Source organism: Balearica regulorum, chromosome W, assembly GCF_011004875.1.
Source record: "Balearica regulorum gibbericeps isolate bBalReg1 chromosome W, bBalReg1.pri, whole genome shotgun sequence".
Taxonomy (NCBI): Eukaryota; Metazoa; Chordata; class Aves; order Gruiformes; family Gruidae; genus Balearica; species Balearica regulorum.
Genome location: NC_046219.1, coordinates 7342604 through 7367845, shown reverse-complemented (window position 1 = coordinate 7367845; position 25242 = coordinate 7342604). Strand labels below are relative to the sequence as shown.

At 42.0% G+C, this 25242-nt stretch overlaps 1 protein-coding gene across 1 annotated transcript in view; it reads left to right on the top strand.

The window, feature by feature from the left end:
• Positions 1–25242, top strand: part of LOC142599294 (microtubule-associated serine/threonine-protein kinase 4-like) — a 104372-nt gene that overhangs the window by 46264 nt on the left and 32866 nt on the right.

Genomic DNA, 25242 nt, shown 5'->3' with positions numbered 1-25242 from the left:
GCAATAGCATCTTGATATTTAATGAATGATAAATTTGCACTAAAATTGCGGCAGAGAAATGTGCTCCCCTGTCCGAGTCAATTATTTCAGGAACTCCATATCTAGGTATTATCTCTTTTAACAGAGCTTTAACCACTGCTTTTGAGTCATTCTTTCGAGTTGGGAAAGCCTCCACCCAGCCCGAAAGCTGATCAATGATCACAAGTAAATAAGCATATCCCATAGCCCTAGGCATCTCCGCGTAGTCAATTTGTAGTTTTTGAAAAGGATACGTTGCTGGAGGTCGCTTTCCTGCTGGTGCCTTGATTTTCAAAGCAGCATACTGTTTGCACAGTCGACACCCTTCGCAAACTCTCTTAATAGCAGCATAAATCCCTGGTGCTGCCCACAGTCTCTGTACTCTCAAAGCTATATTCTCAGGTCCACCATGGGTTTTCTCATGGTGCCATCGTGCGATTGGTATTAAATACCTTTTTGGGAGTAATGGTTTCCCCCCTAGAGTCCATTGTCCATTCTGCTGTTCGGCTCCCAGCTTCTCCCAGAGCTGGCTGTCTTCCTCAGGAAGTTGCTCATACAGCTTTTGCGTGTCTGGCAATTCCCGGTCGAGCTCTCCTTGATGGGTCAGTGTCATTGCAAAGATGACTTGTTGGGCTGCCGCTTTTGCAGCCTGGTCCGCGAGCTCGTTCCCTTTTGCCAATTGATTCTCTTGGTTGGTGTGTGCTTTAATATATATTACTGCCAGTTCAGATGGTAATTGGATCGCCTCCAAAAGTTCTTTAATCTGTTGTCCATGGGCGATCGTTTTACCTGCTGATGTGAGAAATCCCCTTTCTTTCCACAGCATTCCTGTAGCATGACAAACTCCAAACGCATACTTAGAGTCAGTATACAAATTAACCCGTATTCCGATCGCATATTGTGCAGCTTTCGTGAGGGCGACGATCTCTGCGCCTTGAGCACCTAGACTGGGAGGCAAAGGTCCTGCTAACAATACCTTAGTTTCCGTGGTAACAGCAAACCCAGTACATTTCCATCCTTCTTCATAATAGGAGGAGCCGTCGGTAAACAAGTTCATATCTGGGTTATCCAAAGGCTGATCTCGTAGGTCGTCTCGTGGTTTGCTTGTCATTTTGATCACCTGTTCACAATCATGTTCATCCTTTTCTCCATCCGTGGGCAGTGGCATTAAGGTGGCAGGATTCAAAGTGTTACATCTTTCCAATCTTAAATTGTCAGCAAGCAAAAGTATTAGTTCATATTTATGTGCTCTTTGTGGAGAAAGTGCTTTCTCGGCATATTGTTTCAATAATATTTCAACTTCATGTGGCACACAGACTACTAGGGGATGTCCCAAGACTATGTTCCGGCTTTTTTCCACTAACTCAGCAGCAGTAGCCACAGCTCTTATGCAAAACGGAGTTCCTCTTGCTACTGAATCTAATGTGCAAGAATAATAGGCTATAGGTCTTTCATGTGGCCCTAAAGTTTGAACTAAAACTCCATTTGCTGTTCCTTTGTTTTCTGTGCAATAAAGTTTAAAGGGTTTAGAATAGTCTGGAAGCCCCAAAGCTGGAGCTTGCATTAATGCTTCCTTTAATGCACGAAAGGCTTTTTCTCGTTCAGGACCCCAAGCTATTGGTTCCACTTCCTCATTTTTCATTGCCTCATTAAGAGGTTTCGCTATTTCACTGAATCCAGGAATCCATGGCCTACAATATCCTACTTGTCCTAAAAATCCCCTTAATTGTTTCTTTGTTACTGGTCTGGGAATTTCTTGTATAGCTCTTACCCGTTCTGGATCTACTTCTCTCCTCCCTGGTTTAAGAATAAACCCCAGATACTTTACCTGTTGTTGACAGAGTTGCAGTTTGGATAGAGATGCACGGTGACCCTTTTTTGCAAGTTGGATGCACGAATATTCAGTATCCCGCATACAATCTTCAGCCATATGGCTTGCTAGTAACAAATCATCAACATATTGAATTAAAACAGAACCCCCAGAAAATTTTAAGTCTCTTAGATCGTTTCTGAGAATTTGAGAAAAGATGGTTGGTGAACTAGTAAACCCTTGTGGCAAGCATGTCCAAGTCAACTGTTTTCCTTGCCAAGTGAAGGCAAAAATCAATTGACTTTCTTCAGCAATAGGTATACTGAAAAATGCTCCTGTTAAATCCAAAACAGTAAAATATTGTGCCCATACAGGTATTTGGGTAAGAATTAAATTTGGGTCAGGGACAACAGGGTGTGGGGAAATTACATGCTCATTTACTGCACGGAGATCTTGAACAAATCTATATTCTGGATCCCCATCTTTATCTAATCGATGTTTACTTACTGGCAAGATTGGAGTATTATATGGACTTTGACATTCCTTGAGTATTCCTTTTTCTAAGAAAACTGCAATCTGTTTTTGAATACTTGGGATAGCCTCATCTGCAATCGGGTACTGTTTAATTGATGGAGGTGACCCTCCTTTTGTTTTAATTATTACCGGTTCTGCAGATAACAATAATCCTATATCATCACCAGAGCTGCTCCATAGTTCCCGGGGAACTGCTTCAAGTCCTTTTGGAATTTTAAAAGCCGATTCTTCTTCTTGTGGAATTTGCACAATTTCCAATCCCATGATTATTAACTTGATTCCAGCCGGAGCAAGGAGTATTTGAGTACCAAATTCCTGCAAAAGATCACATCCTAGCAAAGACACAGGTGAATTTGGAGATATCACAAATCTTCCCCATACCATTTCCTCTGCAATGATAATTGGAAGTGGGGTTGAAATATATTTTATTTCTTGTCCAACAACCCCTCTTATAAGTACCTTCTCTTTAGAAATCAATGTTTGTGGGAGTGCGTAATTCAAAAGGGACAAAGTTGCTCCTGTGTCTACTAAAAATTCAACAAAAAGTCCGTTTACCTTTGCAGAAATTTGTCCATACTCATTTACCTTCACTCCTTCATTCGACATTTTCGCAGTCCTTCGGTAAGCATGGAATTCAGCTCATTAATTTTCTATTGTGAGTGAGGGCACGGCGGATACGGTGGATTTGATCCTCGTCCAGCACTTACTGGGCGGAGTGGGCACTCTCGCTGGATATGCCCTATATTCCCACAATAAAAACCCTCTAAAGTATTAGGATTAGATTGGTTAAGAGAAGAAAGAAAGGGAGCCCTTCCCCCACGTCCCCTTCCTCTTGGAGTTCCCCTTGAAATTCCTCTGCCCCTTCCTCTTGATTGATAATTCTGTGTAATTGCTGCAGCCAACAAACTAATTTCTCTCTCTTTTTCCTGTCGCTCTCGTTTTCTTTCCTGTTTATTTCTCTCGTTCTCTCTCTTTTGTTTTTCTTCATCTCTACCATCAAAAACAAACGCAGCAATACGCAGTATTTTAGTCAGGGTTTCCCCTTGCCACCCAGGCATGTGCTTTTTAAAATACTTATTTATATCAGGAGAAGACTGCTCCACAAATACACTAATAGCCAATGGTTCTTGAAAATTTCCTCTAGTCATTCCCCCGTATTTCAACAAGGTAGTTTTCAATCTTATCCAATAATCGCTGGGGTGTTCATCAGGTTTTTGTCTGCATTCAAGGACCTTTGTCCAATTTGTAACTCTTTCGCCACATTGCCGTATGGCCTCCAATAATTGTCCGATGGCTGCCCGATAAGCTTGCATTCCATCGGTTGTGGCTAAATTCCAATTAGGGTCCTCAGTGGGCCAGGGATTTAATCCTTGGCCCCTCTGAGCAATTTCTCGGTCCTTTTGAAAAATTTTATCTCGCTCATCCATCTGGAATAGTTCTCTCAGCAAAGTTTTCATGTCACTCCAATTAGGTGTATAATCAGTGACTATTCCAGATAGCATTTGCGCACATTTTTCCGCATCATCTCTTAATCTTGGCATTTTGCTTTGCCACATAATCAAATCACCTTGTTTCCAAGGTTTGTGGCGCATCACAGCAGTCACTGCAGGAACTTCAGGAGGAGCTCCTGGTCCTGCTCTGGGATTTGGGATGTAATCCAATTTCATGGGAAACATCCCTGCTTGGGGAAGGTCAGTTTCCTCGGCCTCAGGGGCAGAGGGAAGTGGGCTTACCCGTGGTTTAGATGGCTTACGTCTTTGACAAGACCAATCATACCAAATATACCAATAATCAATATTTTGACTTGCAGTATCTTCTAAAATAGTCCTTAAAAACTTTAACTTATGGGGCTTAAAAGTTCCTTTGGGAGGCCAAATATCCATAGGTCCTCCCCCTCGAGATTGAGTTAGGAATGGCCATTCCTCCTGACACAACACAATCAGTCTTTTCTTTTGCAAAGTCTGTGCCCCATAAACCTTATTCCAATTTTCCAAAACCTCAGCAAGGGGCGTCCCCCTTTCAACGCTGGGTGTATTTCCCATTTCTTACTTCTTTTCCTCTTACCAAATCTTTTAGCAAGTTTAAACACAAGAGTACTCCCAGTATCATCTGGAAAGACCCGTGTCCAAGTCTCTTAGGTGAACTCACCTATTTTTGCCGGCAACGAGCGTTGGTCACGGGTTTGTCCAGAGAATTAACTGGTGCTCCTTCCTCTTGCGTCCTAGGGTCCCATCTGGGTCGCCATCTGTTAAAGAAAAATTCTACCAGACGTGAGTTACCCTAGGTATGCTTTATTGCAGCGCTGGATGCACGGGGGAAATAGCTCCACCAAACGTGCATGCCAGGTGATCACCAACATACAGGTTATATAGAATCAAAATATACATATTCATTATTTTTCCGAGAAAAGGCAGTCCTATGATAATCATTTCTTGGAGTCCATTTCCATATTCTCCTCCCCATCACGCATGCTCAGTGATTTGAGTTAGTGGTCCTCAGGGGTCTCTGGTGGTCGTCAGTGGTCTCGCACCCGTGTTCACTGGATGACCCTCTTCTTGCGGGCATGCGCAGTATCCTTGCTGTGGATACACTTGTCCCTTACAACTTACTTCATAAGATTAATATTCCCGGGCCTATTGTCCGGTTGGGTAGGGACTGTACAAGGAACGTAGCAGCATTGTACATTGCCATGGTCAGTTAGCTATTACCTTGATTACAAACCCCTTTCCCACGATTATAGGCTTTAAAATAGTTCGAGGCCTTAAGCAGCTTTCTAGTTAATATAAGTTTTCTTATAGCTAAGCTTCTATATTTTTACAATTCCCTCCTTTTGTTTTCATTGCATCCCTGCAATTCTTTATATCCAAGCTCCTTGTAATTTTGCTACTCTACTAGAAAAACAGGTTATGCAACATTGAAAAATCACTATTATACATATGTACCTGAATTTCAGGTGTTATCCCTTGATACCAATAAGCATGATTTCGTAATTGCATAAAAGAATTTTGCAAATACAATAAATATTGAGTTACCTGTTCATCTCCATCCAAAAGGCTTGTTTTTGCTGGAATATAAGTTCCAGGTACTGCTAAAATTCTCCCAAATAAAACTTCTGCTGGAGATACACCTACTGGTTGCCTTGGTGTATTTCTAATGTCCCAAAGTACTAAATTTAATGCTTCTGGCCACTTCAAGCCAGTTTGTTTACAAGTCTTAACTAATTTGTCTTTGATCGTCCTATTCATCCTTTCTACTTGTCCTGACGATTGTGGATGATAAGGTGTGTGCAATAGCATCTTGATATTTAATGAATGATAAATTTGCACTAAAATTGCGGCAGAGAAATGTGCTCCCCTGTCCGAGTCAATTATTTCAGGAACTCCATATCTAGGTATTATCTCTTTTAACAGAGCTTTAACCACTGCTTTTGAGTCATTCTTTCGAGTTGGGAAAGCCTCCACCCAGCCCGAAAGCTGATCAATGATCACAAGTAAATAAGCATATCCCATAGCCCTAGGCATCTCCGCGTAGTCAATTTGTAGTTTTTGAAAAGGATACGTTGCTGGAGGTCGCTTTCCTGCTGGTGCCTTGATTTTCAAAGCAGCATACTGTTTGCACAGTCGACACCCTTCGCAAACTCTCTTAATAGCAGCATAAATCCCTGGTGCTGCCCACAGTCTCTGTACTCTCAAAGCTATATTCTCAGGTCCACCATGGGTTTTCTCATGGTGCCATCGCGCGATTGGTATTAAATACCTTTTTGGGAGTAATGGTTTCCCCCCTAGAGTCCATTGTCCATTCTGCTGTTCAGCTCCCAGCTTCTCCCAGAGCTGGCTGTCTTCCTCAGGAAGTTGCTCATACAGCTTTTGCGTGTCTGGCAATTCCCGGTCGAGCTCTCCTTGATGGGTCAGTGTCATTGCAAAGATGACTTGTTGGGCTGCCGCTTTTGCAGCCTGGTCCGCGAGCTCGTTCCCTTTTGCCAATTGATTCTCTTGGTTGGTGTGTGCTTTAATATATATTACTGCCAGTTCAGATGGTAATTGGATCGCCTCCAAAAGTTCTTTAATCTGTTGTCCATGGGCGATCGTTTTACCTGCTGATGTGAGAAATCCCCTTTCTTTCCACAGCATTCCTGTAGCATGACAAACTCCAAACGCATACTTAGAGTCAGCATACAAATTAACCCGTATTCCGATCGCATATTGTGCAGCTTTCGTGAGGGCGACGATCTCTGCGCCTTGAGCACCTAGACTGGGAGGCAAAGGTCCTGCTAACAATACCTTAGTTTCCGTGGTAACAGCAAACCCAGTACATTTCCATCCTTCTTCATAATAGGAGGAGCCGTCGGTAAACAAGTTCATATCTGGGTTATCCAAAGGCTGATCTCGTAGGTCGTCTCGTGGTTTGCTTGTCATTTTGATCACCTGTTCACAATCATGTTCATCCTTTTCTCCATCCGTGGGCAGTGGCATTAAGGTGGCAGGATTCAAAGTGTTACATCTTTCCAATCTTAAATTGTCAGCAAGCAAAAGTATTAGTTCATATTTATGTGCTCTTTGTGGAGAAAGTGCTTTCTCGGCATATTGTTTCAATAATATTTCAACTTCATGTGGCACACAGACTACTAGGGGATGTCCCAAGACTATGTTCCGGCTTTTTTCCACTAACTCAGCAGCAGTAGCCACAGCTCTTATGCAAAACGGAGTTCCTCTTGCTACTGAATCTAATGTGCAAGAATAATAGGCTATAGGTCTTTCATGTGGCCCTAAAGTTTGAACTAAAACTCCATTTGCTGTTCCTTTGTTTTCTGTGCAATAAAGTTTAAAGGGTTTAGAATAGTCTGGAAGCCCCAAAGCTGGAGCTTGCATTAATGCTTCCTTTAATGCACGAAAGGCTTTTTCTCGTTCAGGACCCCAAGCTATTGGTTCCACTTCCTCATTTTTCATTGCCTCATTAAGAGGTTTCGCTATTTCACTGAATCCAGGAATCCATGGCCTACAATATCCTACTTGTCCTAAAAATCCCCTTAATTGTTTCTTTGTTACTGGTCTGGGAATTTCTTGTATAGCTCTTACCCGTTCTGGATCTACTTCTCTCCTCCCTGGTTTAAGAATAAACCCCAGATACTTTACCTGTTGTTGACAGAGTTGCAGTTTGGATAGAGATGCACGGTGACCCTTTTTTGCAAGTTGGATGCACGAATATTCAGTATCCCGCATACAATCTTCAGCCATATGGCTTGCTAGTAACAAATCATCAACATATTGAATTAAAACAGAACCCCCAGAAAATTTTAAGTCTCTTAGATCGTTTCTGAGAATTTGAGAAAAGATGGTTGGTGAACTAGTAAACCCTTGTGGCAAGCATGTCCAAGTCAACTGTTTTCCTTGCCAAGTGAAGGCAAAAATCAATTGACTTTCTTCAGCAATAGGTATACTGAAAAATGCTCCTGTTAAATCCAAAACAGTAAAATATTGTGCCCATACAGGTATTTGGGTAAGAATTAAATTTGGGTCAGGGACAACAGGGTGTGGGGAAATTACATGCTCATTTACTGCACGGAGATCTTGAACAAATCTATATTCTGGATCCCCATCTTTATCTAATCGATGTTTACTTACTGGCAAGATTGGAGTATTATATGGACTTTGACATTCCTTGAGTATTCCTTTTTCTAAGAAAACTGCAATCTGTTTTTGAATACTTGGGATAGCCTCATCTGCAATCGGGTACTGTTTAATTGATGGAGGTGACCCTCCTTTTGTTTTAATTATTACCGGTTCTGCAGATAACAATAATCCTATATCATCACCAGAGCTGCTCCATAGTTCCCGGGGAACTGCTTCAAGTCCTTTTGGAATTTTAAAAGCCGATTCTTCTTCTTGTGGAATTTGCACAATTTCCAATCCCATGATTATTAACTTGATTCCAGCCGGAGCAAGGAGTATTTGAGTACCAAATTCCTGCAAAAGATCACATCCTAGCAAAGACACAGGTGAATTTGGAGATATCACAAATCTTCCCCATACCATTTCCTCTGCAATGATAATTGGAAGTGGGGTTGAAATATATTTTATTTCTTGTCCAACAACCCCTCTTATAAGTACCTTCTCTTTAGAAATCAATGTTTGTGGGAGTGCGTAATTCAAAAGGGACAAAGTTGCTCCTGTGTCTACTAAAAATTCAACAAAAAGTCCGTTTACCTTTGCAGAAATTTGTCCATACTCATTTACCTTCACTCCTTCATTCGACATTTTCGCAGTCCTTCGGTAAGCATGGAATTCAGCTCATTAATTTTCTATTGTGAGTGAGGGCACGGCGGATACGGTGGATTTGATCCTCGTCCAGCACTTACTGGGCGGAGTGGGCACTCTCGCTGGATATGCCCTATATTCCCACAATAAAAACCCTCTAAAGTATTAGGATTAGATTGGTTAAGAGAAGAAAGAAAGGGAGCCCTTCCCCCACGTCCCCTTCCTCTTGGAGTTCCCCTTGAAATTCCTCTGCCCCTTCCTCTTGATTGATAATTCTGTGTAATTGCTGCAGCCAACAAACTAATTTCTCTCTCTTTTTCCTGTCGCTCTCGTTTTCTTTCCTGTTTATTTCTCTCGTTCTCTCTCTTTTGTTTTTCTTCATCTCTACCATCAAAAACAAACGCAGCAATACGCAGTATTTTAGTCAGGGTTTCCCCTTGCCACCCAGGCATGTGCTTTTTAAAATACTTATTTATATCAGGAGAAGACTGCTCCACAAATACACTAATAGCCAATGGTTCTTGAAAATTTCCTCTAGTCATTCCCCCGTATTTCAACAAGGTAGTTTTCAATCTTATCCAATAATCGCTGGGGTGTTCATCAGGTTTTTGTCTGCATTCAAGGACCTTTGTCCAATTTGTAACTCTTTCGCCACATTGCCGTATGGCCTCCAATAATTGTCCGATGGCTGCCCGATAAGCTTGCATTCCATCGGTTGTGGCTAAATTCCAATTAGGGTCCTCAGTGGGCCAGGGATTTAATCCTTGGCCCCTCTGAGCAATTTCTCAGTCCTTTTGAAAAATTTTATCTCGCTCATCCATCTGGAATAGTTCTCTCAGCAAAGTTTTCATGTCACTCCAATTAGGTGTATAATCAGTGACTATTCCAGATAGCATTTGCGCACATTTTTCCACATCATCTCTTAATCTTGGCATTTTGCTTTGCCACATAATCAAATCACCTTGTTTCCAAGGTTTGTGGCGCATCACAGCAGTCACTGCAGGAACTTCAGGAGGAGCTCCTGGTCCTGCTCTGGGATTTGGGATGTAATCCAATTTCATGGGAAACATCCCTGCTTGGGGAAGGTCAGTTTCCTCGGCCTCAGGGGCAGAGGGAAGTGGGCTTACCCGTGGTTTAGATGGCTTACGTCTTTGACAAGACCAATCATACCAAATATACCAATAATCAATATTTTGACTTGCAGTATCTTCTAAAATAGTCCTTAAAAACTTTAACTTATGGGGCTTAAAAGTTCCTTTGGGAGGCCAAATATCCATAGGTCCTCCCCCTCGAGATCGAGTTAGGAATGGCCATTCCTCCTGACACAACACAATCAGTCTTTTCTTTTGCAAAGTCTGTGCCCCATAAACCTTATTCCAATTTTCCAAAACCTCAGCAAGGGGCGTCCCCCTTTCAACGCTGGGTGTATTTCCCATTTCTTACTTCTTTTCCTCTTACCAAATCTTTTAGCAAGTTTAAACACAAGAGTACTCCCAGTATCATCTGGAAAGACCCGTGTCCAAGTCTCTTAGGTGAACTCACCTATTTTTGCCGGCAACGAGCGTTGGTCACGGGTTTGTCCAGAGAATTAACTGGTGCTCCTTCCTCTTGCGTCCTAGGGTCCCATCTGGGTCGCCATCTGTTAAAGAAAAATTCTACCAGACGTGAGTTACCCTAGGTATGCTTTATTGCAGCGCTGGATGCACGGGGGAAATAGCTCCACCAAACGTGCATGCCAGGTGATCACCAACATACAGGTTATATAGAATCAAAATATACATATTCATTATTTTTCCGAGAAAAGGCAGTCCTATGATAATCATTTCTTGGAGTCCATTTCCATATTCTCCTCCCCATCACGCATGCTCAGTGATTTGAGTTAGTGGTCCTCAGGGGTCTCTGGTGGTCGTCAGTGGTCTCGCACCCGTGTTCACTGGATGACCCTCTTCTTGCGGGCATGCGCAGTATCCTTGCTGTGGATACACTTGTCCCTTACAACTTACTTCATAAGATTAATATTCCCAGGCCTATTGTCCGGTTGGGTAGGGACTGTACAAGGAACGTAGCAGCATTGTACATTGCCATGGTCAGTTAGCTATTACCTTGATTACAAACCCCTTTCCCACGATTATAGGCTTTAAAATAGTTCGAGGCCTTAAGCAGCTTTCTAGTTAATATAAGTTTTCTTATAGCTAAGCTTCTATATTTTTACAATTCCCTCCTTTTGTTTTCATTGCATCCCTGCAATTCTTTATATCCAAGCTCCTTGTAATTTTGCTACTCTACTAGAAAAACAGGTTATGCAACATTGAAAAATCACTATTATACATATGTACCTGAATTTCAGGTGTTATCCCTTGATACCAATAAGCATGATTTCATAATTGCATAAGAGAATTTTGCAAATACAATAAATATTGAGTTACCTGTTCATCTCCATCCAAAAGGCTTGTTTTTGCTGGAATATAAGTTCCAGGTACTGCTAAAATTCTCCCAAATAAAACTTCTGCTGGAGATACACCTACTGGTTGCCTTGGTGTATTTCTAATGTCCCAAAGTACTAAATTTAATGCTTCTGGCCACTTCAAGCCAGTTTGTTCACAAGTCTTAACTAATTTGTCTTTGATCGTCCTATTCATCCTTTCTACTTGTCCTGACGATTGTGGATGATAAGGTGCGTGCAATTGCATCTTGATATTTAATGAATGATAAATTTGCACTAAAATTGCGGCAGAGAAATGTGCTCCCCTGTCCGAGTCAATTATTTCAGGAACTCCATATCTAGGTATTATCTCTTTTAACAGAGCTTTAACCACTGCTTTTGAGTCATTCTTTCGAGTTGGGAAAGCCTCCACCCAGCCCGAAAGCTGATCAATGATCACAAGTAAATAAGCATATCCCATAGCCCTAGGCATCTCCGCGTAGTCAATTTGTAGTTTTTGAAAAGGATACGTTGCTGGAGGTCGCTTTCCTGCTGGTGCCTTGATTTTCAAAGCAGCATACTGTTTGCACAGTCGACACCCTTCGCAAACTCTCTTAATAGCAGCATAAATCCCTGGTGCTGCCCACAGTCTCTGTACTCTCAAAGCTATATTCTCAGGTCCACCATGGGTTTTCTCATGGTGCCATCGTGCGATTGGTATTAAATACCTTTTTGGGAGTAATGGTTTCCCCCCTAGAGTCCATTGTCCATTCTGCTGTTCAGCTCCCAGCTTCTCCCAGAGCTGGCTGTCTTCCTCAGGAAGTTCCTCATACAGCTTTTGCGTGTCTGGCAATTCCCGGTCGAGCTCTCCTTGATGGGTCAGTGTCATTGCAAAGATGACTTGTCGGGCTGCCGCTTTTGCAGCCTGGTCCGCAAGCTCGTTCCCTTTTGCCAATTGATTCTCTTGGTTGGTGTGTGCTTTAATATATATTACTGCCAGTTCAGATGGTAATTGGATCGCCTCCAAAAGTTCTTTAATCTGTTGTCCATGGGCGATCGTTTTACCTGCTGATGTGAGAAATCCCCTTTCTTTCCACAGCATTCCTGTAGCATGACAAACTCCAAACGCATACTTAGAGTCAGTATACAAATTAACCCGTATTCCGATCGCATATTGTGCAGCTTTCGTGAGGGCGACGATCTCTGCGCCTTGAGCACCTAGACTGGGAGGCAAAGGTCCTGCTAACAATACCTTAGTTTCCGTGGTAACAGCAAACCCAGTACATTTCCATCCTTCTTCATAATAGGAGGAGCCGTCGGTAAACAAGTTCATATCTGGGTTATCCAAAGGCTGATCTCGTAGGTCGTCTCGTGGTTTGCTTGTCATTTTGATCACCTGTTCACAATCATGTTCATCCTTTTCTCCATCCGTGGGCAGTGGCATTAAGGTGGCAGGATTCAAAGTGTTACATCTTTCCAATCTTAAATTGTCAGCAAGCAAAAGTATTAGTTCATATTTATGTGCTCTTTGTGGAGAAAGTGCTTTCTCGGCATATTGTTTCAATAATATTTCAACTTCATGTGGCACACAGACTACTAGGGGATGTCCCAAGACTATGTTCCGGCTTTTTTCCACTAACTCAGCAGCAGTAGCCACAGCTCTTATGCAAAACGGAGTTCCTCTTGCTACTGAATCTAATGTGCAAGAATAATAGGCTATAGGTCTTTCATGTGGCCCTAAAGTTTGAACTAAAACTCCATTTGCTGTTCCTTTGTTTTCTGTGCAATAAAGTTTAAAGGGTTTAGAATAGTCTGGAAGCCCCAAAGCTGGAGCTTGCATTAATGCTTCCTTTAATGCACGAAAGGCTTTTTCTCGTTCAGGACCCCAAGCTATTGGTTCCACTTCCTCATTTTTCATTGCCTCATTAAGAGGTTTCGCTATTTCACTGAATCCAGGAATCCATGGCCTACAATATCCTACTTGTCCTAAAAATCCCCTTAATTGTTTCTTTGTTACTGGTCTGGGAATTTCTTGTATAGCTCTTACCCGTTCTGGATCTACTTCTCTCCTCCCTGGTTTAAGAATAAACCCCAGATACTTTACCTGTTGTTGACAGAGTTGCAGTTTGGATAGAGATGCACGGTGACCCTTTTTTGCAAGTTGGATGCACGAATATTCAGTATCCCGCATACAATCTTCAGCCATATGGCTTGCTAGTAACAAATCATCAACATATTGAATTAAAACAGAACCCCCAGAAAATTTTAAGTCTCTTAGATCGTTTCTGAGAATTTGAGAAAAGATGGTTGGTGAACTAGTAAACCCTTGTGGCAAGCATGTCCAAGTCAACTGTTTTCCTTGCCAAGTGAAGGCAAAAATCAATTGACTTTCTTCAGCAATAGGTATACTGAAAAATGCTCCTGTTAAATCCAAAACAGTAAAATATTGTGCCCATACAGGTATTTGGGTAAGAATTAAATTTGGGTCAGGGACAACAGGGTGTGGGGAAATTACATGCTCATTTACTGCACGGAGATCTTGAACAAATCTATATTCTGGATCCCCATCTTTATCTAATCGATGTTTACTTACTGGCAAGATTGGAGTATTATATGGACTTTGACATTCCTTGAGTATTCCTTTTTCTAAGAAAACTGCAATCTGTTTTTGAATACTTGGGATAGCCTCATCTGCAATCGGGTACTGTTTAATTGATGGAGGTGACCCTCCTTTTGTTTTAATTATTACCGGTTCTGCAGATAACAATAATCCTATATCATCACCAGAGCTGCTCCATAGTTCCCGGGGAACTGCTTCAAGTCCTTTTGGAATTTTAAAAGCCGATTCTTCTTCTTGTGGAATTTGCACAATTTCCAATCCCATGATTATTAACTTGATTCCAGCCGGAGCAAGGAGTATTTGAGTACCAAATTCCTGCCAAAGATCACATCCTAGCAAAGACACAGGTGAATTTGGAGATATCACAAATCTTCCCCATACCATTTTCTCTGCAATGATAATTGGAAGTGGGGTTGAAATATATTTTATTTCTTGTCCAACAACCCCTCTTATAAGTACCTTCTCTTTAGAAATCAATGTTTGTGGGAGTGCGTAATTCAAAAGGGACAAAGTTGCTCCTGTGTCTACTAAAAATTCAACAAAAAGTCCGTTTACCTTTGCAGTAATTTGTCCATACTCATTTACCTTCACTCCTTCATTCGACATTTTCGCAGTCCTTCGGTAAGCATGGAATTCAGCTCATTAATTTTCTATTGTGAGTGAGGGCACGGCGGATACGGTGGATTTGATCCTCGTCCAGCACTTACTGGGCGGAGTGGGCACTCTCGCTGGATATGCCCTATATTCCCACAATAAAAACCCTCTAAAGTATTAGGATTAGATTGGTTAAGAGAAGAAAGAAAGGGAGCCCTTCCCCCACGTCCCCTTCCTCTTGGAGTTCCCCTTGAAATTCCTCTGCCCCTTCCTCTTGATTGATAATTCTGTGTAATTGCTGCAGCCAACAAACTAATTTCTCTCTCTTTTTCCTGTCGCTCTCGTTTTCTTTCCTGTTTATTTCTCTCGTTCTCTCTCTTTTGTTTTTCTTCATCTCTACCATCAAAAACAAACGCAGCAATACGCAGTATTTTAGTCAGGGTTTCCCCTTGCCACCCAGGCATGTGCTTTTTAAAATACTTATTTATATCAGGAGAAGACTGCTCCACAAATACACTAATAGCCAATGGTTCTTGAAAATTTCCTCTAGTCATTCCCCCGTATTTCAACAAGGTAGTTTTCAATCTTATCCAATAATCGCTGGGGTGTTCATCAGGTTTTTGTCTGCATTCAAGGACCTTTGTCCAATTTGTAACTCTTTCGCCACATTGCCGTATGGCCTCCAATAATTGTCCGATGGCTGCCCGATAAGCTTGCATTCCATCGGTTGTGGCTAAATTCCAATTAGGGTCCTCAGTGGGCCAGGGATTTAATCCTTGGCCCCTCTGAGCAATTTCTCGGTCCTTTTGAAAAATTTTATCTCGCTCATCCATCTGGAATAGTTCTCTCAGCAAAGTTTTCATGTCACTCCAATTAGGTGTGTAATCAGTGACTATTCCAGATAGCATTTGCGCACATTTTTCCGCATCATCTCTTAATCTTGGCATTTTGCTTTGCCACATAATCAAATCACCTTGTTTCCAAGGTTTGTGGCGCATCACAGCAGTCACTGCAGGAACTTCAGGAGGAGCTCCTGGTCCTGCTCTGGGATTTGGGATGTAATCCAATTTCATGGGAAACATCCCTGCTTGGGGAAGGTCAGTTTCCTCGGCCTCAGGGGCAGAGGGAAGTGGGCTTACCCGTGGTTTAGATGGCTTACGTCTTTGACAAGACCAATCATACCAAATATACCAATAATCAATATTTTGACTTGCAGTATCTTCTAAAATAGTCCTTAAAAACTTTAACTTATGGGGCTTAAAAGTTCCTTTGGGAGGCCAAATATCCATAGGTCCTCCCCCTCGAGATCGAGTTAGGAATGGCCATTCCTCCTGACACAACACAATCAGTCTTTTCTTTTGCAAAGTCTGTGCCCCATAAACCTTATTCCAATTTCCAAAACCTCAGCAAGGGGCGTCCCCCTTTCAACGCTGGGTGTATTTCCCATTTCTTACTTCTTTTCCTCTTACCAAATCTTTTAGCAAGTTTAAACACAAGAGTACTCCCAGTATCAGTCTGGAAAGACCCGTGTCCAAGTCTCTTAGGTGAACTCACCTATTTTTGCCGGCAACGAGCGTTGGTCACGGGTTTGTCCAGAGAATTAACTGGTGCTTCCTTCCTCTTGCGTCCTAGGGTCCCATCTGGGTCGCCATCTGTTAAAGAAAAATTCTACCAGACGTGAGTTACCCTAGGTATGCTTTATTGCAGCGCTGGATGCACGGGGGAAATAGCTCCACCAAACGTGCATGCCAGGTGATCACCAACATACAGGTTATATAGAATCAAAATATACATATTCATTATTTTTCCGAGAAAAGGCAGTCCTATGATAATCATTTCTTGGAGTCCATTTCCATATTCTCCTCCCCATCACGCATGCTCAGTGATTTGAGTTAGTGGTCCTCAGGGGTCTCTGGTGGTCGTCAGTGGTCTCGCACCCGTGTTCAGCTGGATGACCCTCTTCTTGCAGGGCATGCGCAGTATCCTTGCTGTGGATACACTTGTCCCTTACAACTTACTTCATAAGATTAATATTCCCAGGCCTATTGTCCGGTTGGGTAGGGACTGTACAAGGAACGTAGCAGCATTGTACATTGCCATGGTCAGTTAGCTATTACCTTGATTACAAACCCCTTTCCCACGATTATAGGCTTTAAAATAGTTCTAGGCCTTAAGCAGCTTTCTAGTTAATATAAGTTTTCTTATAGCTAAGCTTCTATATTTTTACAATTCCCTCCTTTTGTTTTCATTGCATCCCTGCAATTCTTTATATCCAAGCTCCTTGTAATTTTGCTACTCTACTAGAAAAACAGGTTATGCAACATTGAAAAATCACTATTATACATATGTACCTGAATTTCAGGTGTTATCCCTTGATACCAATAAGCATGATTTCGTAATTGCATAAAAGAATTTTGCAAATACAATAAATATTGAGTTACCTGTTCATCTCCATCCAAAAGGCTTGTTTTTGCTGGAATATAAGTTCCAGGTACTGCTAAAATTCTCCCAAATAAAACTTCTGCTGGAGATACACCTACTGGTTGCCTCGGTGTATTCCTAATGTCCCAAAGTACTAAATTTAATGCTTCTGGCCACTTCAAGCCAGTTTGTTTACAAGTCTTAACTAATTTGTCTTTGATCGTCCTATTCATCCTTTCTACTTGTCCTGACGATTGTGGATGATAAGGTGCGTGCAATTGCATCTTGATATTTAATGAATGATAAATTTGCACTAAAATTGCGGCAGAGAAATGTGCTCCCCTGTCCGAGTCAATTATTTCAGGAACTCCATATCTAGGTATTATCTCTTTTAACAGAGCTTTAACCACTGCTTTTGAGTCATTCTTTCGAGTTGGGAAAGCCTCCACCCAGCCCGAAAGCTGATCAATGATCACAAGTAAATAAGCATATCCCATAGCCCTAGGCATCTCCGCGTAGTCAATTTGTAGTTTTTGAAAAGGATACGTTGCTGGAGGTCGCTTTCCTGCTGGTGCCTTGATTTTCAAAGCAGCATACTGTTTGCACAGTCGACACCCTTCGCAAACTCTCTTAATAGCAGCATAAATCCCTGGTGCTGCCCACAGTCTCTGTACTCTCAAAGCTATATTCTCAGGTCCACCATGGGTTTTCTCATGGTGCCATCGCGCGATTGGTATTAAATACCTTTTTGGGAGTAATGGTTTCCCCCCTAGAGTCCATTGTCCATTCTGCTGTTCAGCTCCCAGCTTCTCCCAGAGCTGGCTGTCTTCCTCAGGAAGTTGCTCATACAGCTTTTGCGTGTCTGGCAATTCCCGGTCGAGCTCTCCTTGATGGGTCAGTGTCATTGCAAAGATGACTTGTTGGGCTGCCGCTTTTGCAGCCTGGTCCGCGAGCTCGTTCCCTTTTGCCAATTGATTCTCTTGGTTGGTGTGTGCTTTAATATATATTACTGCCAGTTCAGATGGTAATTGGATCGCCTCCAAAAGTTCTTTAATCTGTTGTCCATGGGCGATCGTTTTACCTGCTGATGTGAGAAATCCCCTTTCTTTCCACAGCATTCCTGTAGCATGACAAACTCCAAACGCATACTTAGAGTCAGTATACAAATTAACCCGTATTCCGATCGCATATTGTGCAGCTTTCGTGAGGGCGACGATCTCTGCGCCTTGAGCACCTAGACTGGGAGGCAAAGGTCCTGCTAACAATACCTTAGTTTCCGTGGTAACAGCAAACCCAGTACATTTCCATCCTTCTTCATAATAGGAGGAGCCGTCGGTAAACAAGTTCATATCTGGGTTATCCAAAGGCTGATCTCGTAGGTCGTCTCGTGGTTTGCTTGTCATTTTGATCACCTGTTCACAATCATGTTCATCCTTTTCTCCATCCGTGGGCAGTGGCATTAAGGTGGCAGGATTCAAAGTGTTACATCTTTCCAATCTTAAATTGTCAGCAAGCAAAAGTATTAGTTCATATTTATGTGCTCTTTGTGGAGAAAGTGCTTTCTCGGCATATTGTTTCAATAATATTTCAACTTCATGTGGCACACAGACTACTAGGGGATGTCCCAAGACTATGTTCCGGCTTTTTTCCACTAACTCAGCAGCAGTAGCCACAGCTCTTATGCAAAACGGAGTTCCTCTTGCTACTGAATCTAATGTGCAAGAATAATAGGCTATAGGTCTTTCATGTGGCCCTAAAGTTTGAACTAAAACTCCATTTGCTGTTCCTTTGTTTTCTGTGCAATAAAGTTTAAAGGGTTTAGAATAGTCTGGAAGCCCCAAAGCTGGAGCTTGCATTAATGCTTCCTTTAATGCACGAAAGGCTTTTTCTCGTTCAGGACCCCAAGCTATTGGTTCCACTTCCTCATTTTTCATTGCCTCATTAAGAGGTTTCGCTATTTCACTGAATCCAGGAATCCATGGCCTACAATATCCTACTTGTCCTAAAAATCCCCTTAATTGTTTCTTTGTTACTGGTCTGGGAATTTCTTGTATAGCTCTTACCCGTTCTGGATCTACTTCTCTCCTCCCTGGTTTAAGAATAAACCCCAGATACTTTACCTGTTGTTGACAGAGTTGCAGTTTGGATAGAGATGCACGGTGACCCTTTTTTGCAAGTTGGATGCACGAATATTCAGTATCCCGCATACAATCTTCAGCCATATGGCTTGCTAGTAACAAATCATCAACATATTGAATTAAAACAGAACCCCCAGAAAATTTTAAGTCTCTTAGATCGTTTCTGAGAATTTGAGAAAAGATGGTTGGTGAACTAGTAAACCCTTGTGGCAAGCATGTCCAAGTCAACTGTTTTCCTTGCCAAGTGAAGGCAAAAATCAATTGACTTTCTTCAGCAATAGGTATACTGAAAAATGCTCCTGTTAAATCCAAAACAGTAAAATATTGTGCCCATACAGGTATTTGGGTAAGAATTAAATTTGGGTCAGGGACAACAGGGTGTGGGGAAATTACATGCTCATTTACTGCACGGAGATCTTGAACAAATCTATATTCTGGATCCCCATCTTTATCTAATCGATGTTTACTTACTGGCAAGATTGGAGTATTATATGGACTTTGACATTCCTTGAGTATTCCTTTTTCTAAGAAACTGCAATCTGTTTTTGAATACTTGGGATAGCCTCATCTGCAATCGGGTACTGTTTAATTGATGGAGGTGACCCTCCTTTTGTTTTAATTATTACCGGTTCTGCAGATAACAATAATCCTATATCATCACCAGAGCTGCTCCATAGTTCCCGGGGAACTGCTTCAAGTCCTTTTGGAATTTTAAAAGCCGATTCTTCTTCTTGTGGAATTTGCACAATTTCCAATCCCATGATTATTAACTTGATTCCAGCCGGAGCAAGGAGTATTTGAGTACCAAATTCCTGCAAAAGATCACATCCTAGCAAAGACACAGGTGAATTTGGAGATATCACAAATCTTCCCCATACCATTTCCTCTGCAATGATAATTGGAAGTGGGGTTGAAATATATTTTATTTCTTGTCCAACAACCCCTCTTATAAGTACCTTCTCTTTAGAAATCAATGTTTGTGGGAGTGCGTAATTCAAAAGGGACAGAGTTGCTCCTGTGTCTACTAAAAATTCAACAAAAAGTCCGTTCACCTTTGCAGAAATTTGTCCATACTCATTTACCTTCACTCCTTCATTCGACATTTTCGCAGTCCTTCGGTAAGCATGGAATTCAGCTCATTAATTTTCTATTGTGAGTGAGGGCACGGCGGATACGGTGGATTTGATCCTCGTCCAGCACTTACTGGGCGGAGTGGGCACTCTCGCTGGATATGCCCTATATTCCCACAATAAAAACCCTCTAAAGTATTAGGATTAGATTGGTTAAGAGAAGAAAGAAAGGGAGCCCTTCCCCCACGTCCCCTTCCTCTTGGAGTTCCCCTTGAAATTCCTCTGCCCCTTCCTCTTGATTGATAATTCTGTGTAATTGCTGCAGCCAACAAACTAATTTCTCTCTCTTTTTCCTGTCGCTCTCGTTTTCTTTCCTGTTTATTTCTCTCGTTCTCTCTCTTTTGTTTTTCTTCATCTCTACCATCAAAAACAAACGCAGCAATACGCAGTATTTTAGTCAGGGTTTCCCCTTGCCACCCAGGCATGTGCTTTTTAAAATACTTATTTATATCAGGAGAAGACTGCTCCACAAATACACTAATAGCCAATGGTTCTTGAAAATTTCCTCTAGTCATTCCCCCGTATTTCAACAAGGTAGTTTTCAATCTTATCCAATAATCGCTGGGGTGTTCATCAGGTTTTTGTCTGCATTCAAGGACCTTTGTCCAATTTGTAACTCTTTCGCCACATTGCCGTATGGCCTCCAATAATTGTCCGATGGCTGCCCGATAAGCTTGCATTCCATCGGTTGTGGCTAAATTCCAATTAGGGTCCTCAGTGGGCCAGGGATTTAATCCTTGGCCCCTCTGAGCAATTTCTCGGTCCTTTTGAAAAATTTTATCTCGCTCATCCATCTGGAATAGTTCTCTCAGCAAAGTTTTCATGTCACTCCAATTAGGTGTGTAATCAGTGACTATTCCAGATAGCATTTGCGCACATTTTTCCGCATCATCTCTTAATCTTGGCATTTTGCTTTGCCACATAATCAAATCACCTTGTTTCCAAGGTTTGTGGCGCATCACAGCAGTCACTGCAGGAACTTCAGGAGGAGCTCCTGGTCCTGCTCTGGGATTTGGGATGTAATCCAATTTCATGGGAAACATCCCTGCTTGGGGAAGGTCAGTTTCCTCGGCCTCAGGGGCAGAGGGAAGTGGGCTTACCCGTGGTTTAGATGGCTTACGTCTTTGACAAGACCAATCATACCAAATATACCAATAATCAATATTTTGACTTGCAGTATCTTCTAAAATAGTCCTTAAAAACTTTAACTTATGGGGCTTAAAAGTTCCTTTGGGAGGCCAAATATCCATAGGTCCTCCCCCTCGAGATCGAGTTAGGAATGGCCATTCCTCCTGACACAACACAATCAGTCTTTTCTTTTGCAAAGTCTGTGCCCCATAAACCTTATTCCAATTTTCCAAAACCTCAGCAAGGGGCGTCCCCCTTTCAACGCTGGGTGTATTTCCCATTTCTTACTTCTTTTCCTCTTACCAAATCTTTTAGCAAGTTTAAACACAAGAGTACTCCCAGTATCATCTGGAAAGACCCGTGTCCAAGTCTCTTAGGTGAACTCACCTATTTTTGCCGGCAACGAGCGTTGGTCACGGGTTTGTCCAGAGAATTAACTGGTGCTCCTTCCTCTTGCGTCCTAGGGTCCCATCTGGGTCGCCATCTGTTAAAGAAAAATTCTACCAGACGTGAGTTTACCCTAGGTATGCTTTATTGCAGCGCTGGATGCACGGGGGAAATAGCTCCACCAAACGTGCATGCCAGGTGATCACCAACATACAGGTTATATAGAATCAAAATATACATATTCATTATTTTTCCGAGAAAAGGCAGTCCTATGATAATCATTTCTTGGAGTCCATTTCCATATTCTCCTCCCCATCACGCATGCTCAGTGATTTGAGTAGGTGGTCCTCAGGGGTCTCTGGTGGTCGTCAGTGGTCTCGCACCCGTGTTCACTGGATGACCCTCTTCTTGCGGGCATGCGCAGTATCCTTGCTGTGGATACACTTGTCCCTTACAACTTACTTCATAAGATTAATATTCCCGGGCCTATTGTCCGGTTGGGTAGGGACTGTACAAGGAACGTAGCAGCATTGTACATTGCCATGGTCAGTTAGCTATTACCTTGATTACAAACCCCTTTCCCACGATTATAGGCTTTAAAATAGTTCGAGGCCTTAAGCAGCTTTCTAGTTAATATAAGTTTTCTTATAGCTAAGCTTCTATATTTTTACAATTCCCTCCTTTTGTTTTCATTGCATCCCTGCAATTCTTTATATCCAAGCTCCTTGTAATTTTGCTACTCTACTAGAAAAACAGGTTATGCAACATTGAAAAATCACTATTATACATATGTACCTGAATTTCAGGTGTTATCCCTTGATACCAATAAGCATGATTTCGTAATTGCATAAAAGAATTTTGCAAATACAATAAATATTGAGTTACCTGTTCATCTCCATCCAAAAGGCTTGTTTTTGCTGGAATATAAGTTCCAGGTACTGCTAAAATTCTCCCAAATAAAACTTCTGCTGGAGATACACCTACTGGTTGCCTTGGTGTATTTCTAATGTCCCAAAGTACTAAATTTAATGCTTCTGGCCACTTCAAGCCAGTTTGTTTACAAGTCTTAACTAATTTGTCTTTGATCGTCCTATTCATCCTTTCTACTTGTCCTGACGATTGTGGATGATAAGGTGTGTGCAATAGCATCTTGATATTTAATGAATGATAAATTTGCACTAAAATTGCGGCAGAGAAATGTGCTCCCCTGTCCGAGTCAATTATTTCAGGAACTCCATATCTAGGTATTATCTCTTTTAACAGAGCTTTAACCACTGCTTTTGAGTCATTCTTTCGAGTTGGGAAAGCCTCCACCCAGCCCGAAAGCTGATCAATGATCACAAGTAAATAAGCATATCCCATAGCCCTAGGCATCTCCGCGTAGTCAATTTGTAGTTTTTGAAAAGGATACGTTGCTGGAGGTCGCTTTCCTGCTGGTGCCTTGATTTTCAAAGCAGCATACTGTTTGCACAGTCGACACCCTTCGCAAACTCTCTTAATAGCAGCATAAATCCCTGGTGCTGCCCACAGTCTCTGTACTCTCAAAGCTATATTCTCAGGTCCACCATGGGTTTTCTCATGGTGCCATCGCGCGATTGGTATTAAATACCTTTTTGGGAGTAATGGTTTCCCCCCTAGAGTCCATTGTCCATTCTGCTGTTCAGCTCCCAGCTTCTCCCAGAGCTGGCTGTCTTCCTCAGGAAGTTGCTCATACAGCTTTTGCGTGTCTGGCAATTCCCGGTCGAGCTCTCCTTGATGGGTCAGTGTCATTGCAAAGATGACTTGTTGGGCTGCCGCTTTTGCAGCCTGGTCCGCGAGCTCGTTCCCTTTTGCCAATTGATTCTCTTGGTTGGTGTGTGCTTTAATATATATTACTGCCAGTTCAGATGGTAATTGGATCGCCTCCAAAAGTTCTTTAATCTGTTGTCCATGGGCGATCGTTTTACCTGCTGATGTGAGAAATCCCCTTTCTTTCCACAGCATTCCTGTAGCATGACAAACTCCAAACGCATACTTAGAGTCAGTATACAAATTAACCCGTATTCCGATCGCATATTGTGCAGCTTTCGTGAGGGCGACGATCTCTGCGCCTTGAGCACCTAGACTGGGAGGCAAAGGTCCTGCTAACAATACCTTAGTTTCCGTGGTAACAGCAAACCCAGTACATTTCCATCCTTCTTCATAATAGGAGGAGCCGTCGGTAAACAAGTTCATATCTGGGTTATCCAAAGGCTGATCTCGTAGGTCGTCTCGTGGTTTGCTTGTCATTTTGATCACCTGTTCACAATCATGTTCATCCTTTTCTCCATCCGTGGGCAGTGGCATTAAGGTGGCAGGATTCAAAGTGTTACATCTTTCCAATCTTAAATTGTCAGCAAGCAAAAGTATTAGTTCATATTTATGTGCTCTTTGTGGAGAAAGTGCTTTCTCGGCATATTGTTTCAATAATATTTCAACTTCATGTGGCACACAGACTACTAGGGGATGTCCCAAGACTATGTTCCGGCTTTTTTCCACTAACTCAGCAGCAGTAGCCACAGCTCTTATGCAAAACGGAGTTCCTCTTGCTACTGAATCTAATGTGCAAGAATAATAGGCTATAGGTCTTTCATGTGGCCCTAAAGTTTGAACTAAATCTCCATTTGCTGTTCCTTTGTTTTCTGTGCAATAAAGTTTAAAGGGTTTAGAATAGTCTGGAAGCCCCAAAGCTGGAGCTTGCATTAATGCTTCCTTTAATGCACGAAAGGCTTTTTCTCGTTCAGGACCCCAAGCTATTGGTTCCACTTCCTCATTTTTCATTGCCTCATTAAGAGGTTTCGCTATTTCACTGAATCCAGGAATCCATGGCCTACAATATCCTACTTGTCCTAAAAATCCCCTTAATTGTTTCTTTGTTACTGGTCTGGGAATTTCTTGTATAGCTCTTACCCGTTCTGGATCTACTTCTCTCCTCCCTGGTTTAAGAATAAACCCCAGATACTTTACCTGTTGTTGACAGAGTTGCAGTTTGGATAGAGATGCACGGTGACCCTTTTTTGCAAGTTGGATGCACGAATATTCAGTATCCCGCATACAATCTTCAGCCATATGGCTTGCTAGTAACAAATCATCAACATATTGAATTAAAACAGAACCCCCAGAAAATTTTAAGTCTCTTAGATCGTTTCTGAGAATTTGAGAAAAGATGGTTGGTGAACTAGTAAACCCTTGTGGCAAGCATGTCCAAGTCAACTGTTTTCCTTGCCAAGTGAATGCAAAAATCAATTGACTTTCTTCAGCAATAGGTATCCTGAAAAATGCTCCTGTGAAATCCAAAACAGTAAAATATTGTGCCCATACAGGTATTTGGGTAAGAATTAAATTTGGGTCAGGGACAACAGGGTGTGGGGAAATTACATGCTCATTTACTGCACGGAGATCTTGAACAAATCTATATTCTGGATCCCCATCTTTATCTAATCGATGTTTACTTACTGGCAAGATTGGAGTATTCTATGGACTTTGACATTCCTTGAGTATTCCTTTTTCTAAGAAAACTGCAATCTGCTTTTGAATACTTGGGATAGCCTCATCTGCAATCGGGTACTGTTTAATTGATGGAGGTGACCCTCCTTTTGTTTTAATTATTACCGGTTCTGCAGATAACAATAATCCTATATCATCACCAGAGCTGCTCCATAGTTCCCGGGGAACTGCTTCAAGTCCTTTTGGAATTTTAAAAGCCGATTCTTCTTCTTGTGGAATTTGCACAATTTCCAATCCCACGATTATTAACTTGATTCCAGC